Source organism: Diabrotica undecimpunctata, chromosome 2 (genome assembly GCF_040954645.1).
Source record: "Diabrotica undecimpunctata isolate CICGRU chromosome 2, icDiaUnde3, whole genome shotgun sequence".
NCBI classification, from domain to species: domain Eukaryota; kingdom Metazoa; phylum Arthropoda; class Insecta; order Coleoptera; family Chrysomelidae; genus Diabrotica; species Diabrotica undecimpunctata.
This window is the reverse complement of record NC_092804.1, coordinates 27,691,005-27,707,873: the sequence shown is the minus strand read 5'-3', so window position 1 is coordinate 27,707,873 and position 16,869 is coordinate 27,691,005. Positions and strand designations below refer to the sequence as shown.

Here is a 16,869-nt window from a genome sequence, read left to right as displayed (position 1 = left end):
TGCAATTATTATTCGCCTTTTTATTTCCTCAGATGTGTTATTATTGGGGTTAACCGATGTCCCTAGATCTCTTTTGGTCATTGATGATTAAATTTGTGTCAACATTCCCAGCTCTTGTGTTTGTGTTAGTCGCCATAAATTTGGTTTTATTTTGATTTATCTGTAACCCCATTCGTTCTGCTGCTGCTACTAGCTCGGTTAGGATTTCCGCAGTTCTCGCCCTAGTTCTTGTTATAATGTCCACGTCGTCTGCACGGCTAACTGATTATAACGCAACAAAAAACATAATTCCAGTAAAAATTTGCATAGAAGGTTTTCATTCTTCACCATCGATATGGTATTATTTGTGTTGACGAGTGGGCTATAGCTCCTTTAATTTTGCTAGATTTGACTGTTCCTTCTAGCGCTACTTCTTCTAGTTCCATGACCGTTATCGATCGTTGGATACCATGTTGGCTACCATATTCGCTATCGTGACTTTATTGGCAGCAGCTCTAAATAACGATGTAGTTGATTTTCCATACCATTGTCTTAGATTTTTTAGCCATGATGTTCTTCTTCTACCAGGACCACGATTACCTTGGATCTTTCCCTGAATGATCAGATGTAAAAGATCATATTTTTCAGGGTGTCTCATAATGTAACCGAAGTATTCCAGCTTGCGTTTCTTTATTATATTGACCAGTTGTGTTGTTTGGTTCAGCCGTCTAAGGACCTCCTCATTTCTAACTCTGTCGACCCAGCTTATTTTCAGTAGTCGTCTGTATACCCACATTTCAAAGGCTGTCAAGCGTTTAAGGATAGCCTCAGTTAGAGTCCACGCTTCCACTCCATACAGCAGGACAGGAAAGATGTAGCAAGATGTCATTCGAACTCTAAGGTCAATGCTAAGATCGTGACTGCAAAGTACGTTTCTCATTTTTACAAAGGCAGCTCGGGCTTGTTCTATTCGGCTTTTAATTTCTGCGGTTGGATCCCAGCTCTCATTGATATCACTGCCGAGATACACGAGTTTCTCTACTCTGTCCAGTGTGGCATCTCCGACTTTTATACCGTCATCCTGTATATAATTTTGTTTGCTAACTATCATATATTTAGTTTTCTTAACGTTGAGTTTTAATCCATACTGATCACAAGTCTACCGCTACTGCTATGTTGAATAGTGTGGTTGACTAGGAATAGCCTTGTCGCACTCTTGTTTCTATTGCAATTAAGTTTGTGCTACCTTCTTCTGATGTTATTTTAGCTCGAGATCTATCCATAGTCATTTTTGTTAATCTGATTAGCTTTGCCGGCGTATCTTGATTTTTCATTACATTAAATAATTTATTTCTACGAATACAGTCAAAGTCTTGTCTGAAGTCTACGAAGAAAATGTAGAAGTTCTATGTTATGTTCGTGGTAATTCTCTATTGTGTGTGTAATTATGTGGATCGCATCTGTAGTGGATCTGCCTTCCCTGAATCCTGGCTGGTAGTCACCAATTTTTTTCTCTGTGAGAAAATACTATATGACTATATGTTGTCATTAGAGATATTTCTCTACAGTTGTTAATGTTTGTTGCTTCTCCTTTCTAAAATGTTGGTTTAATTTTACCTTCTTTCCAATTCTCGGACATTTCTTCTCCTTCCCCTATTCTAACTATTACCTTGTAGATGCTTGCGTCGTAAAGAAATGGATGACGCAGCACGGACTGAAACTTGCGACAGAGAAAACCGAAGCCATCATTCTGAAGGGGACAAGGAACAGACAAAATATTGAATTAAAATGTGCGGGAGCATGTCTAACACCTAAGAAACAAGTAAAGTATCTAGGAGTGACATTGCACCAGAATGGAAAATGGGGAGAGCACGTGCGGGAGGTGGTCCAGAAGGCTGCGAATAGTACGGCTGCGTTGGGGAGGGTGATGCCGAACATTGGAGGACCCAAATCCGAAAGGAGGAGGGTCTTACACGGTGTTGTACAGTCGATCGTCCTCTACGCGGCACCAGTCTGGAGCGAGGCGGTAGAGATAACTGCCTATAGGAGTCTCATGACACGAGTAGACAGAACAAGTCTGTTGCGAGTGGCATGCGCCTACAGGACTGTGTCTGCGGCAGCCTTATCGACCATCACTGGATGTGTTCCGTTGCATGTTTTGGCGGTAAAAAGAAAAGAGCTTTAGGAGACAAGAGGTCCAAACCTTACTGTGGCTGAGAAAAGACAGGAAAGAGAAAGGTCAGTTGAAAGATGGCAAGAAGAATGGAACAACACGGAAGATGTGGCACAGTGAATAAAAATGCTGATCCCGAACATAAGAGATTGGGTGGACTGTGGCCACAGGCGACTGGATTATTTCCTGACGCAGGTGTTCACAGGATACGGGTGTTTTAGGGCCTACCTCTATAGGATCGGAAAGGCTGATACAGATGAATGCCTATACTGTGGATACTCGGACACTGACACATACGGTGTTATATTGCAGCAGATGGATAGTGGAAAGGAACAGAATGGAGAGAGAGACAGGTGCGAATTTTGTTACAGTGAGAGAAATGATTGAGAGAATGATTGAAAATAAATTAGTTTGGACTAACGTACACAGCTATATCCGTGCAGTGATCAATAAAAAGGAAGAGGAAGAAAGCCTGCTAAACCAACGCTAAAGGTAAGAGTGAATGATGCTGAAAGGTGAAGCTAGAAAAGTGGGTCCACACTGTATGAGTTGGAATGCGCGAGTCAGACTGTGGGGAAGGAGGAAATGCCCATCTGGAAATAGTGCCAAACTAGGAGTGATGAGTGTCTTCTACGCGCTACCTGGAACGAGACAGGGAACCTCCTTGCTGATGAATAGAGTGTGGATGTGTATAAATGGAGAATGAATGAATAAAGGTAGTGATTCGGAAGTGATGCCGGCCTTACAGCGGCCATTCCGCTTCCGGATCGCTGGATGACAGAGGAGGGTCTGGTTTAGCAGGTAGGCGTTCGGCGTAGACTCGGCGACGAGAGGGCATTTTAAAGTACCTTGGGAACTATCGCTGCGAGTACGATTCCAGACCACCCCTCTATAAAGACGAAAAAAAAAGCTTGTAGATGCTTCTTAATAATGTTTTAATTAGCTCGTACGGAATTACAATAAATTTTAAATAATATAATTCAATATTATCATTTTCTAGTGCATTTTCTATGGGTGATTATTATTGTTATATTAATTTGTTTATTTTATGTTTATTTTCTATTTTTATATATGACATTCGTCCATTTATAGCTTTGAATTCTATAACTCTGTTTCTTATTTTATAATAAATGCTGTACAATTTTTCCCTTGTCGTTTGTTTTCTCCTGACTAGTACAGTGTAATTTTTCTTATTAATATTTCCTTGTCCCTTCTATATTACTTTTTGTAATACTAGTACGTCAATACAGTTTCAATATTGTCCTCTAATTCAACTGTGCATCTGTTTCTCCTAGCTCTTGTCTGTGTTGGCTTTTTTATCTTTTGAATATTTATTTCTAAACCGGTCTCTTTTACCTCTGTTTTTAATTGTGAATATATTTTTGCCATCTCTTCCGTTCCGCGAGACATAATGCTGATGTTATCGGCATAGACGGCAATGAATATTGAATTATTTGTTAGGAGATTACCTCTTCCGATATTCAGCTGTCTTATGATGTATTCGAGAGTCAGGTTGAATAGTCCTTCGCCTGTGACTATTGAAAAGTTCTCAGCGAAGTTGTCTTAAAAATTACGTCTAGTTAAATAATACAATTTTCTGATCTTACTATATGGTGTGGAGACCTGGACGCTGACAGAGACGCTCATGAAAAACTAGAAACATTCGAAATGTGGGTGTACCGACGCATTCTTCGTATATCCTGGACCGAACATGTCACCAACACAGAGGTAATTTACAGAATTGGAAAGAAGAAAGAAATCGTGAGCACAATTAAACCAAGAAATCTTGAATATCTAGGCCATATTGAGACACAATAAGTACCGTCTACTTTAATTGATTATCCAGGAAAAAATATGCAGCAGGCGAGGGCCAGGCAGAAGATACTCGTGGCTCCGGAATCTCCGGAAGTGGTTTGGACTCACATCGGTCGAACGATTAAATAAAAGCAAGATACAAGCAAGTCAAAATAATTACCATCACTAGGCTAAGCCGCATAAGCGAAGATCTTCAGATCAGGACTTTAGATCAACACCGGAAAAACAAAAATAATGATCGTAGACAGAGCAAGTAATAATCTACCAGTAGCGAATTTCGAAGTGGTAGACAGATTTATATACTTGGGTTCTCTGATAACCAACAATGGTAATTGCTCCTCAGAAATAAATCATAGACTAGCAACGGCCCGAACAGCAACAGCTAAACTGATTAAAATATCGAAAGACCGAACAATAACGAGATATAGTAGGCTCAGGTTAGTAAATGCCCTTTTTTTTATCATTGATACATACGCAGCTGAAACATGGACACTCAAGAAAATCGATAGGAATAAGATCGAAGCCTTCGAAAGGTTTATAGAAGAATTCTATGCATGTCCTGGACATGCAATAATAGGGACATGCTTCCCAATCAATTCTGGAAGAGCTTCATATAAAAGACAGGCTATTAAAAAAAGTAAACCATGGAACTATTGGTAGTAGAAGGAAAGGTAGAAGGCTGCAGACCAAGAGGAAGATCTCCAACTCCATGGGCAGACCAAATGAAGCCGTCCATATGGCATAGGATCGCAACCAAATGGAGGCAGTAAGCCAATAATATCTAGAGTGGCACCACGTCCTTACAAGGGCTCAAGGAATAAGGAGGAGGAAGCAAGATTAGAATTGCTATGTTAATAGACAACGTTTGCAGCGGACACTGCACTTAAAGAAAAAGAAAAAATACGCTTCTTCCAGTACAAAACTCCAGGCCAATAGCTTGTAGCGTTTTAAATTTGGTGGAATATTTTCTTTTTTCTGTTTGCAAATGAATTTTAAAACGATCAATATATTATGGCATTTTAAGTTGAGATTCTAAATATCAAGTTTTGGTATTCAGCTGTCTTTTGTCGTTAAAACGCAATAAACTGGAATATTTAAAAGTTGTTTCGAGTCCCCTAATATAACATTGCAAGTCAGGTATACGGTTTTTCTAAGACGTATTAACTGAGAATATTTTTTTTGTCTTTGTTTACATTAATATTCCCCTATTCTCTGTATGTATTGTGAGGTAAAAAATTTCCAGTTAACCAATTTAAAAGTAAATACTCAAGAAATTTTTTGTCGGTTCGTTGCTAAAAACGAGGTCAAAAAAGGGTAGATTGTTTGTTTTAAGTTTGTAGGCAAAAACTAGCTGTGAGACGTAAAGGGAAATTTATTTTGCGTTGAAATTTGTAAAATGTAAGGCATCGAGGAGTCGACTTTTAAGCCCCAAGCAGAGCAGACAGAAGAGATTTTGAATCGCGAGTCGATTCAATTTTTTTTGTGTAATATCTTAAGACCGGTTAAGGTGATGATACTCTATGCAATGTGGCAGTTTAGATCACAGTAATCACCCATAAGATTTGTGGAGTACACCGGCACTGATGAAATTTGGAAAATGTTTATATAGAATGTCCCCGTCGACAGCTTGATTTCCTCCATCAAGTTTCTGTTCCAATCGTTTCTGCCTACGTATGGAAATGGTTTATTTTTATTCAAGTTGAGAGTTATGTCCTTTGCAGCTCCAGTCCCATAGATGTTAACAAGTTTTTTTGAAAGTTAAGTGCGAAACAGTGAAATCAAGGTAATATTTAACATATTAATTTAAAAGTAAAGACAGACATTTTTTTGCTAAAACAATAATTGCTTTCGTTAAAATTTATAGGAATTGTAATATTTAATAAATTGTAAATTTTATGGTTTAACAGCTGTCATTTTAATTTTTTTTTATGTAATGTTAAGATATGACAGCTAGCTTTGTTCTTTTCGATATTCATTTGTTTTGTTTGTTTAAAAAAAGGTTAATCTCTGTGCGATAACATTTGTAAGTTTTGTAGTATCTCCAATCTATTTGTAAACGGAGTTTGTAAACGGACACATGTAAGTTTTTTTTTTATCCTGTATTTGGCAACTATTTATATAATATATTTTTTATACCACTTATATGTTTGATAACTGTTTGTTTGAGACAGAAATAAATGTTTATTCCATTTCTCTGAACTACTTTGTTTGCTTTATTTTAGAATAATCTCCTAACCCTTTTATGTGTTTTTATTTTAGGGATATTTTTCCTAAATCCGGCAAGTTTAGGATTCTTCGAAGCGGCGTCCTTTCCTTTCAAATAGCTAGAAGTTCTTTTTCTTGTTGTCCCTATTTGCCAAGTGTCCAGGAGATTTGTGTAAGAACCCCTTTATTTCATTTATTGTGTAGATACCCCAATCCAACCCATTTATTTCAACTTATCCACGACCCCAGCTCTCCAACAACCCCCTGAGTACCGTTCGCATAGTAGCGTTTATTTTGCTTATCCTATCTTCGCCCCCATAGTTTCAGTCCCCAATTTTCTACCCCATATTCTTACCCTGAGGTAGGCAAAATAATTTCGTTACAAGCTTTTATGAGTTTTATGACGATAATTTTAATACACTTAATAAGTTATGCATTAAAAACCTATTATTATTAGTATCACTTTAAATTATCGCATCTAAAAGTGTCATTTATAGTGAGCAATTGAGTTGCCATCAAAACAATTAATTTCCGTAATTATTTTATCAGTCTGGAAGTTGAAATTCATTTAATTCCTTATAAATCCATAAACTGCTCGATAAAATCCTCATAAAGTAATAAAAGTGCATTAAACGGCGGTTAAGAAAGGCAGTAAACAAGTCGTAAATGCACTTGGTAAGAGAGTTCTTAATTTTGCATAGATATTGGATCAAATTGTCGTCAAGGCAATCGTTAATATTCAAATTATAAATAAAAACAGCGCAAAAAAGACACAAGGTCATATTTTCTGAAAAATGTTCACTAGGGCACTAAATAATGTGTAAAATATAATTAACTAAACTCAAAGAAAAATAAAAAAACTGACAACTTGGTTGTTCATAATTTTATTTCTGTTTTAGTTATAATCTATTTGTGTGATATGTTTGCTACGCGTCAAAATATCAGAGATAACAGACTTAAAAGAATTTCACCCAATAATTGACTGACCTATTTTATGAGTAACGGACAATAGAGTGACTAAACATTATACAAGTTTCCATCTTCGCAATCGATACATAAAAGTAAGGTTATTGTTTTTTTGTATAAAAATAATCTTCAATATAAAGAAATTGATAAGGCTGTATGATACCCAGTTAAGTGACAATCATATTATTATTCATGTTGGTAACAAGATGGCCTGACAGAGGGTGACAAGACAGGTTATTAGGTTAGAGACAGTTGTTAGGTTAAGTTACTGGCATGTGAAGTTAATATACTTGTTGCTTATACAATTACTCAATCTAGTATTTGTTTTATTTATTACACCTTCCATCAGGCTTATACAAAGGCACGGATATTTACCAGGAACTTATTTCTTCTATTGAGTGCCGCACAAACACTCGAGGAACTCTATCGAACGTTTTCTGAAGATCAATGTTTTTTCCATCAGCTGCCTTATAGTGAAAATTACATTTGTTGTTGATCTTCCTTGCATAAATCCAAGCTAATTTTTGGTAGTTTGTACATTGTTATATATCTCCCTTGTTTTTTTAAACATGTATTAATATACTGCTTCTCCATTCGTCTGGCATTTGCCCTATTTCCATAATTCTATTAAATAAATCTGTTCACATTCTCCCAGGAATATTATCTGGTCCAATTGCTTTACCTGTTATTTTGGAGACCATTGTTATTACTGTCTCGTTAAAGGTACGTTTTTACTGGAGCGTCTGTTGTAATCATCGCTCAGCTAAATTAAAAAAAAAATTTCCCCTGTTATGTTAAAAACTGTTATGCAATAAAACAAACGGTTATGGTAATGACGAACATATTTATACTTATGTCGGAAGCTTTTTCCTTTTGTTACGGAATATTGGTAAATAATAATTTTGCGGAGTTCATGTTTAAAATACTGATTGTTTTCACAAACTATAAATTTTATTGCGATTATCATTAAACATATCAAATTCGTTACGTATAGGAAGCGAATACGATTCGATCGAAATCTTTGTTATCAGATAACTGGTGGCTTATAACGAGTCTCGTAAACAAAATTCCTGCAGTATAGAGACAATGTCATAGGTCACTATGAGAGGAAAATAATCTTCAATCAGATCGTGATAACTGAGTCATAAGAAAACACGTCACGAATTAGAAGCCCTCCAGAACCGGACCTCCTGCTGCATGGTTTAATTGGGTGAACGATTATTTTGTAGTCAATTAGATTACAGCTGTTATGGTGTATTCCTGCAATTTATTTAATAAATAGAAAAATGGTTGACGTGAGATTATTTATGACTTCTTACGAGCTTATTATTTGTTTTTACTTTAAAACGTATATTCTTTTGTGCTAATCAATATAAAATAAAAATCGAACCATAACTAATGTGAAAATCGGAATATCCAGGTGTTTGGTCAAATGTTCGATGAGCAGTGTTCGAAATTATCACCTTGACAGTTCACAAGGTAATTGGTTTTATTTTTTAAATAACTTTGGATTGTTTTAGCCTGTAACGATGTGTATCGCCAGCTATCGTAACCGACCCGCCAACGCTTCGTACACACCCACTCCCACCGCTTCTGAGTTCCACTTCCATCGATACGCGCTAAAGCAAATGGAATGCCGATAACGGTATAAAACAGTACTCTGCCAGAGAGAAGGGAGTTCCGCCAGAATGCTGATCTAGTGGGAACTCCACCAGGTCTTTGGATGTTAACTGAAGATCAACCGTCCGCAGTTCTATCAGAGTGTTGATCTGGGAGCAACTCCACTGGCCCTAGGGTGTTGACCGAAGGCCAACCGCTTCTGCTAAAGTGTTGATCTAGTGGCAGCTCCTTACCGGTGAGTGTTGATCTGGCTAAGTGTTGATTAGTCACTTCCTATGCCTGTACCTGTGCCCGGACCGAGTGTTGATCGATCCGTTCACCTCTAAAACATCATTCCTTCTCTTCAGCATTTATGTATTAACACACCGTAGTTTAATTTCAATTTTTATGACATTAATTATATTTTATTTTTCGCAGGTATTAAACAGTAAGGTCATCGAGCCGTGCGTTGACACTGTCGCCGTAGGATTGTTATTTAAATTGTACATATTATCTGAGATATAATTTTATTTTATTACTTATTTTGTTTCGAATATATTATTATTTAATTTAATCGAGTTTTACTGAGTCTGCTGTCTAAAAGAGCTACCCTTCACAAGCCACGATAAATTAAGAGCCCCTTGTACAGTTTGCTACAATATTAAATGTGGGACACTTTTTACACTTAATGTGCCTTTAAGCAACTTTTCTAACATAGAAAACGGGCAACGGATAGGACGATAATATGACATAAGGGTAGATAGGAGGAAAAAAAAATAATAAACAAGAGGAACAAAAAATAAAACTTTGATCAAATACAAGGCAGATATCGAGCACGGTTTAATAATTAAATCTTGCCCAAGTACTTTCGCTACGATAAATTAAGAGCCCCCTATACAGTTTGCTACAATATTAAATGTGGGACACTTTTTACACTTAATGTGCCTTTAAGCAACTTTTCTAACATAGAAAACGGGCAACGGATAGGACGATAATATGACATAAGGGTAGATAGGAGGAAAAAAAAAAATAATAAACAAGAGGAACAAAAAATAAAACTTTGATCAAATACAAGGCAGATATCGAGCACGGTTTAATAATTAAATCTTGAACAAGTACTTTCGCTTCCAAGAGCATCTTCAGGGGCATCTGAAATAAGCCAAGAAACGTTGTTTTAAATGAAGAAAAATTAATTAACTTCGATAAAAAACTCGAAGTCGATGGTTGATGAAAGTTTTTATGTGATTAATGTTTTAGACTTACTTTAGATCCAACAATCAAAGAATGTCATAAACCTAAAATTGTACATGGATTGATTGTACATTGATTGTTGGTTAGGCCAAAATTGACGAAGTAAGTCTAAAACGTTAATAAGAACTACATTAGAGAACTACACATAGAAAAAGAAAAGCTGCAGTTGTGTACTCTACAAAATTTTGCGTATCTCTAATAGTTTTTGATTTATTTAACAAGAAAGGGATTTTTTGGTAAAAATACATAAATTCTCCTCTCACTTCAAACTCAATTTTTTTAAACCTGAGCTTTTTAAATTAGCCAAACTTCTAAAGCATACTGTAAGTGCATTATTAAAGTGAATTATAAAGGGGTAACGATTATTTTTAATTAGGGTGGCAATGATTGGGCGATTTTCACGTTTTTTGTCGCTGAAAAAATCGGACTAACCTTATTTGTGTCATTAGTGCTAGAGACTTAAATAAAAAATAAAAATAAAAATTTTTTCAAACACTGCAAAAACGGTTTTATATGATTTTCACGAAAAATGCATTGGCTTCTTCATATTTCACGTTGAAACTTTCAATTTTGACATTTGACGAAGAAAAACCAAATTTCAATAATTAATTTCTATGGTTGTATAGGAACTACAGTTATCATAAGTCAACCATTCTTTTTGTTTTTTTATAAGCTACATTTGTTATAAGAGTAATTAAAAAAATACATACTTTTTGAGTAATTCACAAAAAACCGTTTGAAAAAGTGTTTTTTTTTTGTTAAAAAATTGATTTTCATTTGCCAATGAGTCAAATAATATTGATTTTCAGAAAAAAGAATATCGGACAAAAGTTCTTTAAAATTAGTTAATATATATTTAGTCCCGATGTTATTTTTAATAAAACAAATTTATCTTTTGACAAGTAGTGGCATCCCCACAATGTAAACCCAGGGTAAAATCATCCTACGATACAGGGTCAACTTTTAAGTAGATACTAAGTAGAACCTATAGCCAAATTTGGATGTAAATTGGTGCAAGCTCAGAAAATTATAGAGTTACGCTGTATTTTACCTTCATTGATTGGACTTATGAGTGCCACCGAGCTTCGGAGGACATCGGAGAAGCAGCGGAGGAGCAGCAAGATCTGCATTTAAAAAAATGGCTAAGCTATTCCAATGCCGTGATTTACGGCCATAAAACCATAAAAATCAAGTTACTACGATGCTATCCAGCAAATGGGGCGGGACGGCATCTAAAACACAATTACACACCTACAAGACATTTATCAGACCCATCATCGAATACAGGTCATGCATCTACGCCTCTCTCAAACCATATGAAATCAACACCATCATAGCTACCGAACGAAAAATTTTTAGATCCTGTATAAGAGTGAGCTGGCATTACCCATCAGCGCACATACATACACTGGCTAATATAACACAGCTATTCCTCAGCAGGAGCTATGTCCTTAGAACCATTGCCGGCTCGAACAACAGAGCCAAACGAATATTAAAGACTCCATGCAATCGCCCAGAGCAAATACTCACCAGGCTTCCTCAAAGAAAACTTCCGTTCCCTTCAGCCAAACTTCTTTGGCTGGTCCAACAACACTCCCTGATGAGTATTTTAAAATTCTAGAATCAACCCCCCATCAAATATCGCAGTTAACACTGCACACCAAAAACGCTGATCAAGAGCCGTTCCATTGTATGGCTGGTAACCCCTGGTTACCAGCCAGGGGTACCATTTGGTAAGAAAAAATATGTTACTGAAGTCACCCATTTATATTATGTGCAATAATTATAACAAAATATGCAACCATTGTGATATTTTCTCATGCTCAATTAATCATCTGGTTGATACCGCACTGGTTTATGGAGTACATTAGATTGTTAATTTTTTTTTGTGTAATTTTTTTTATTTCTTATATACGTAGTGACTTGTTTAATTATATTGTTCTCACTCTTTATTTTGTTTTTCACCTACTTATTTTTTGCACTTATTTTTTTACTTGATATTTTTTGTATCAACTACTAATGATTGTATACTAATTAAAAATGTATCTTAAATTTTTACCCTAGAAATGGGAAACTGTTGGGTAATAAAGCTATTATTTATTTATTTATTTAACCCCTGAAAGTACCTCCTTGGCATGCTTGGCAAAGTTCACCCAAATTCCTCTTGTGCGCTTCAGAAACATCGCCTACACAGGCACGCCACCTTCTGACCCCCTGCTCCTTAGTAATCCACTACTTCTCCACTCGAACATCACTCAACACTCCCCGCCACTACTCCTAGAAAAAAAAGAGGAGTACCCTTTCCTTGAAGAAGCATAAGCTTAAGCAAGGTTAAAACTCAGGATCCTAGATCCTACGATGTTATATCTTTCCTATACTATTGTAGGATTCCTATTCTTCTTCTCAGGGTGCCTGAACGTTGGCGATCATACTGGCTATGATAACTTTGTTGGTTGCTATACGAAATAGCTGTGTTGAGGTCTTTTTATACCATGCTCTCAGGTTAGCAAGCCAGGATATTCTTCTTCGTCCTATACAGGACGTTTTAATAAAATTGCAAAAAGGAAAAGAGTTGTTAACCACAGTAAAAACAGTCAAAATCGAATACCTCGGTCACATCATGAGGAACAGCGAAAGATATGGGTTGCTGCAATTGATTCTACAAGGAAAAGTAGAAGGGGAACGAGGACCAGAAAGGCGAAGGATTTCCTGGCCGAAAAATATACGTACGTGGTTTAACACAACAACCACAAACCTTTTCAGAGCAGCAGTTTGCAAAATACAGATTGCCATGATGGTCGCCAACATCCGAAACGGATAGGAACTACAAAAAGAGAAGAAGAGAAGTTCAATGAGAAATAAAATATACTAATATTTTTTCTGGTGTTAATGTTCAGGATCTTGCATTCTCTCTAAATTGTCTTCGTGAGTCTGATAAAAGAGAGACTATATAGTTTATACATAAAAGACCTTACTTCGATTTCACGGAAGACATCTTTCTGTCATCAACTGTAATATCACTCACTCACCATTCCGACCTTATCAACAATCCAGCTATTTAAATAGAGAATAGTATATAGATATAGTCTATTATAGAATAATAGAGAAGTGCAACATATCGCCTCGTACTTGGCGTATCGAACCGTAGGTTCAGGGTTCGGATATCAAGCTCCGGAGGCTGAAGTACCAGAGAGGGCACAGTTTTCACCCCTACTGTAAAGCATATACTTGGCAGACATTCCAAGAACGCCTGGAACCCTGCCTAGCCTTGCATAAATACGCCACGAAACAGTAGCTGCAAAATACAGAAATATGGACGTAGCCGTAAGAAACCTAATGACGGCACTGAATGCAGTAGCAAACTGGTGTATCCAATAGAAAATAGCCATAAACCCAGAGAAGACTCAAACAGTTTTCTTATAAATGAGAAGAGACAATCCAGTATAACAGCAGTACAAGATAGAAGAAAAGCAAATAAGTTAACAAAACCAAGATGATATTAATCAACAGCATCATATTACCTATAATCACACATGCATCACTCGCATGGGGACAAACAAAAAGACAAAACAAGAAGATTACAATATACTCCTTGTTGCGTTCTGCACATACGATGACCTCAATATAACAATTGGGGTCATCCTGAAGGGGGAGGGAATGATATTCTGTTCAATTTAGAACTCGCTGGTTTCCCCCTTTCGGATTGGGTATGTATATTCAACTAAAGAAAAGAAATGAAAGCCAGTGGACTGTATAAAACTCTATTTTAAAAAGAGGTGAAATTAAACATAAATATACATAACCCAATATACAATTATAACTAAAGAAGGATATAAACTTAAATATTAGTTAATTAAGAAGAAGTTAATTAAGAAATTTAAGATTTCGATTGCTATGGTTGAGTATGATTAGAAACAAAGCATAAATTGATATTAAACGTGAAAGAGTGAAAAATATACGCACATATTATAATATACTTAATCCGTGGTAAAATGAACAAACCTTGTTAATAAAGTTACACAAAATGCAATCAAACATAACATATATATGTATTATATTAAACTCAATTCAAAGTATATATTCAAATACAAATATTAATAAACTCAATCCAAAGTATAATCGGTAATGACAAAATACAATAGTAAGAATAAGAATATAGTAAATATTACATAAAACAAAACAAATGCAAAATGTCCAATTGACAACGTTTAATCGCGATTGCGGCACAAATGCGATAAAGTTCCAAACAAATATCAAATAAATATACCAAATGCACGTACTTTATATATCCAGCAACATAGATTAATGGTGTATTGTTCCTTACCCAATGAAAAGATAGCACCCCGGCTACCGCAAAAGATGTCTTCAATGACGAACAACAGGAACCACAAAATTCCTAATGCAACTTTTCTGCATCAAACGACTTTCTCGGTCAAAGGACCGATGCCAAGTCCCTCAGGTACCTTTAACGCAAACGCCCATACACATGTGTGTGGTTTGAGAGATAAAACTCGACTATGATTGTGTATGAAATGCATCCCCTATGGTGATATTTCGCAGATGGCTGGTCTTGCAAATTAGTTTTTAACACAGATGTATTTTTGTACGGGCTGTAAGCTGTAATCTTGATATAAGGGGAGAATCAAAACTACCACAAAAGTCTTAATATTTAATAAATGTTTATACACAGTTGCGAAACTGCAACACTCCTAAGAGAACCTGTAAACGTGCCCAGATACGTAGCTAAACTCTTCCTGTTCTAAGACTTAAAGCAATGGAGATAATGGATAAAAAAGCCATCATAAAATGAGGTAGAAGTCCTTCCAAACCAGTTTTTTTTTACAAAATTGCCTCAACCACTAGGGGTTATTAGCATGGTACAATAAATTACATAAATGTTAATATGTTACACTATATTTTGTGAACTAGTCTTGCATTTTGTAAAAAGTTTATAGTTTTTTCATTAAAATGCCACATGAAGTGGGTAATCCAGCTTGAAGTCGTTCTAGGGTGTACAAAGGGCAATCCACTAGCACATGGTCCACTGAAGTTACACAATCACAACTGTAGCACATGGGAATTTGTTCTTTACTTAGTTTGTATGGCCTATACGTAATCTAGAGATGCATACTTGGTCTCGTCGCTTGAATGGGAGTTTGTATACAGCTACCTCTTGCTTAATGTTTTTCATGGATGTCTCTGAATTGTTCCAGTGTCGTTGCCATTCTTCGCTTATTTTGTTTCTAAAATATTGCTTCAGGTAGCTATAAACGCATTTAGTGAATAATGTTGATTGTGGATTTTCTTCTGCTTCCCTGGCCAACTGATCAGCTTTTTCGTTTCCAGTTATACCACAGTGTGACGGAACCCAAAGAAATTTAACAAATCGGTCGTGTTCTTGATATCTCATTAGTTCTGACTTTATAAGCAATAGAATGGAATAGTTTGTGTATAACTCTTTCATAGAGCTGAGAGCACTTAAAGAGTATATTCCTTGCAAAATAGCAAGACGTTCTGCGGAAAATATGGTTGATCGTAGGGAAAGTGAGAAGGAGTAGTCTTGGTGTAAAGTTGTAAAAGAAGCCCCTACCCCATTATCAGATTTAGACGCGCCTGTAAAAATGAGGAAGATTTTTAGAAAAATTTCCCAAACCAGATTCTGCGAGAAATATTAGGATATGATATTTTCCACAGATGAAAGCACACAGCACAAGACCAAAACCATAATCCCGAAGCTCTATCCGAAGAAATTAGAAAGTTCAAGCCGCGAAAACGACAAACGCTGTACCTACGTCAGCCACAGTAAGATGATGACAAAAAAAAACGGAAAAATTATAAACATACTAGCAAAGCGGCGCAAACCACAAAAAAAGCTACTAAAAAAACACAAAAGTCGATCAAAATACGTTTTTTTTTTTACTATTTCGAGCTTAATATCGCTTCTTCTTCTTCTTCTCGTGCCACTCCTATCGGAGATTGGAAATCATCATGGCCACTGCGACTTTGTTAGCAGCGCGCCTAAAAAGTTCAATCGAACTACACCCGAACCATTCACGTAGATTACGAAGCCACGATATTTTTCTTCTTCCCACACTTCTTTTGCCCTTAATTTTGCCCTGCATGATATTTCTTAAAAGTTCGTACTTTTCACCTCTCACAATGTGCCCCAAGTATTCCATCTTTCTAGTTTTTATCTCATTTAGAATTTCGCATCTTTTGTCTAAAGTTTGGAGTACTTGCGTGTTAGTGACGCGGTCCATCCATGATATTCTGAGAATGCGCCTATAGCACCACATCTCGAAAGCTTCGATGTTTTTTGTGGTCAACTGTTTTAGTGTCCAAGCCTCTACTCCATACAACAGGGTAGAAAAGACATAACACCGCAGCATTCGTATTCGTAACTTTATATTGATATCACGATTGCAAAAGAGTTTGCGCATTCTATTAAAGACTGATCTAGCGATTTCTATTATATAAATATCGCTTCGGAAATCCTAATTCTATAACACGAACTGGATTCATTCATGTGAGTCATTTATAAAATAAAAGAATGCATAATATTTTATTCTAATAATGAGTATAGATAATTTATAAATGATTAATTAAGAACGTGTATGGTACAAGCAATAATTAATTAAACCAAATGATCAACAAACGTGTTTAATCAATCAGACAATTCTCACAAGCTGTAATACAAAACAGAGTATAAATAATGGATTTTTTCCTACGTATGGATAATGTTATTTTATTAACATTCCATTATCTAAAAACACAATCGACTTTGTTGTTATCCTAGTAAATGACAGAACGTGAACTGATTTTGTAATTGTTTCCCACAAAATAAACATGAAATCCAAACAGAAAATGAAAGGGAATTTAAT

At 36.0% G+C, this 16,869-nt stretch overlaps 2 long non-coding RNA genes across 2 annotated transcripts in view; one reads left to right on the top strand and one right to left on the bottom strand.

Annotated features, from left to right (window-relative positions):
• The window catches only part of LOC140434369 (uncharacterized), a 48,314-nt gene extending 39,070 nt beyond the window's left edge, over positions 1 to 9,244 (top strand). The window contains exons 2-3 of the long non-coding RNA XR_011950050.1: positions 8,659 to 8,993; positions 9,176 to 9,244. This is a non-coding gene — a long non-coding RNA (uncharacterized lncRNA). The remainder of the gene's footprint in view (positions 1 to 8,658; positions 8,994 to 9,175) is intronic.
• LOC140434367 (uncharacterized) overlaps positions 1 to 16,869 on the bottom strand; it is a 1,119,986-nt gene that overhangs the window by 100,060 nt on the left and 1,003,057 nt on the right. The gene's annotated exons all lie outside the window — the stretch shown is intronic.